The sequence below is a fragment of the Elephantulus edwardii genome, unplaced genomic scaffold (assembly GCF_000299155.1).
Source record: "Elephantulus edwardii isolate Elephantulus edwardi_28Jun2011 unplaced genomic scaffold, EleEdw1.0 scaffold00006, whole genome shotgun sequence".
Classification (NCBI taxonomy): domain Eukaryota; kingdom Metazoa; phylum Chordata; class Mammalia; order Macroscelidea; family Macroscelididae; genus Elephantulus; species Elephantulus edwardii.
The window spans coordinates 36,287,259-36,290,049 of record NW_006399756.1 but is presented as its reverse complement, the minus strand read 5'-3'; the positions used below and the strand labels follow the sequence as shown (position 1 = coordinate 36,290,049).

The 2,791-nt window shown below is 38.8% G+C and overlaps 1 protein-coding gene across 2 annotated transcripts in view; it reads right to left on the bottom strand.

The window, feature by feature from the left end:
• Nucleotides 1–2,791, bottom strand: part of LOC102859604 (cytochrome P450 2C19-like) — a 27,224-nt gene that overhangs the window by 9,680 nt on the left and 14,753 nt on the right. The gene's annotated exons all lie outside the window — the stretch shown is intronic.

The following is a 2,791-nucleotide window of genomic DNA, read 5'->3' as shown; positions in this document are numbered from 1 at the left end:
GCCTTTGAGCTGTAGTGATGGAAAAGAGCACTGAACATCCATGGATGGCCAAAAGAACAAATAAATATGTCTTGGAGAGGGTACTCCAAAAAGAGTGCTTTTTGGAGACAAGAATGATGAGGCTTTACCTCATATACTTTGGACATGTTGCCAGGAGAAGCTATTCCTTGGAGAAGGACATGATGCTAGTAAAGGTGGAGGATTGGTCAAGAATAGGAAGATCCTCCACCAGGTGGATTGATACAGTGACTGCTGCAATGGTCCCTTGTGTGTTGGGAAGTGTGCGGATGGCACAGGATAGAATAGATTCCGATCTTTAGTTCATAAGGGGGCTATAAGTCGTACTCGTACTCCATTCAGTGGCGCCTAACAACAGCAACAACTCCAACTGTGGTGTTAGAGAAGAATATCCCATGGATTGTCAAAAGAGTAAACATATATGTGTTGGATAAAGTGCAAAAAGAGTGCTCCTACAGGCAAGAATCATAAAGCTATATCTTACAGACTTTGGTCATGATTTTGGGAGGGGCTATTCCTTGGAGGAGGACATCATGCTTGGAAAGGCTGAGGGTCAGTAAGGGAGAGGAAACACTCAATAAGATTGTATTGACACAGTAACTGTAGCAATCAGTTCAAGTGTGTCAGAGAAGGTAAGAATGGCACAGGGTAAGACAGAATTCAGACCTGTTGTTCATAGGGTCTCTATGAGTTATAGCAAAGGCACGTAACAACAACTTACTACATGTATTTCTGAGAACATATCAAGATGGAAACTTTGAGTTTTAGTTCAAACTGCATTACTATGGCCCAGAGTCTCATTGATATATACATTAAAAAGCATCCAGGTGGTTTTGACTTTCTTTCTTATCATACAGATAATTCTAAACAACTCACATAATAATTTCCCTTATAATAGTTGCAGACCCCCCCCAAAAAAAAATCATCTGCCTCTATAACTCAGGTGACTCAATGGTACGTAACAACATAACAACAACCCCTATAATTCTCCTAATTAGTTTCTGATTACACTCATCTGAGACTTCATCCATCTAATCTCTTTCCCTCTGGAGTTGTGCTGCCATTGCAAAAGCAGACAGTTCAAATCCATCGGCAGCTCTATGGGAGAAAGATGGACAATTTTTTCCTGTGCTAATTACTGCCTCTGAATACCCTCTGGAGGATCTGCTATGGGTTGGTTCATACTTGATGGTACACAACAATAACAATCTCTCCCACAATAGACCTTTGTATATACAGTTCAACACCTCTGAAATAGCTTCTCCTTCTCTCATTGCAGTATTTATTTTCACTTTCTCATTCACTATATGCAATGATCATTACTATCTTCATTTAATGGAATGATACTTTGTATTTTCTGACCTGCTTATAATTGTTTCTGTTTCAAGTTAGGTGGGCACTTGGCTTCTCTTTTGGCTGATTATTCGTACCTACACAACATCACAATCTTATACTCAACACCCATGGTCGCAGTCGTCAAGGAGTCAAAAGACCTTTTGCATAGAACAAAACTGCTGTCAGCAAAAGAGCAAATATGTCAGGTTTAATACTGATGTGCATCTGATCCAAGTGTTTTCAACTGCTTCATAAGCATGTGAAAGTTGAGCAATGATTAAGACCAAAGAAGAACTGATGCCATTAAATTATGGTGTTGGGAAAGAGTATTGAATATTCCATGGACTGTCAAAATAACAAACAAATCTGTTTTAGAGGAAGTACAACCAGAGTTCTCCTTGAAAGGAAGGAGGTGAAACTTCTTATGTACTTTTGGGATGTTGTCAGGTGGAGGCAGTCCTCAGAAAAAGATGTCATGTTTGGAAAGATCATAAAAAATAGTAAGACCCTCAACAAGATGACACAGTAACTTCAGCAATGAAATTGTTATGGTGGAGATTGTGAAGATGATACAGAATAGAGTAAGGTTTTGATCTGTTGTTCATCAGGTCACGCTGAGTGATTGTTGACTCAATAGCACCTAACAGCAATAATAAAGAACAGAGTTTGTGTAATTTATTATTTAACCGCTCAGCATCATTTAGTTTTCAATTATATCATGATGTTTATTTCAGATCCATGCACATGACAAGTACCTAAAACATTTGCCTGATCATGTAAACAGTAATATCAAGTATTAAAAGACATGTTGCTATCAAAATCTGCCGTCAAAAACTTTTTCCAAAGTGTCAGAGAGTAATAATGATGTTACTTTAAAGACTAAGGTGTACCTTGACCTTTTCAATTACTTGCTGTACATCTGAAAATTTTATAGGGAATAATGATTACAGAAGGAGGATTGGGGCATTTGTGTTATGATGTTTGCAAGGAGTACTGAATAGCTTGTGGACTGACAGGAGAACAAACAAGGCTGCTTAAAGGAAGTGAAACCAGCATATTCCTTAGAGGCAAAGATAAGAACATTTCATCTCACATACTTTGGACATGTTGTCATGAGGGACATGATGCTGGGACACACGAAGAGTTAGAGGAAGAGAGGAAAACACGCCCAACAAGATGGTTTGACACAGTACTGTAACAATGGGTTAGAGCACATTAGAGAGGGTATAGGAAAGGGCCAGGTTCAGGTCTGTTGTTCATAAGTCACTATGAGTGGTCGTCAACTTGATGGTAATTGCCAACAATAGCAGGGACCTATCCAATGAACCACAAATGCAACACCCTCATGATACATCTTCAAGGATATGAACATGTACGGCCAAGCACAATCAATAAGAGTGCATCTAAATTCCAAAATCAATCTCCATAATAGTCTATG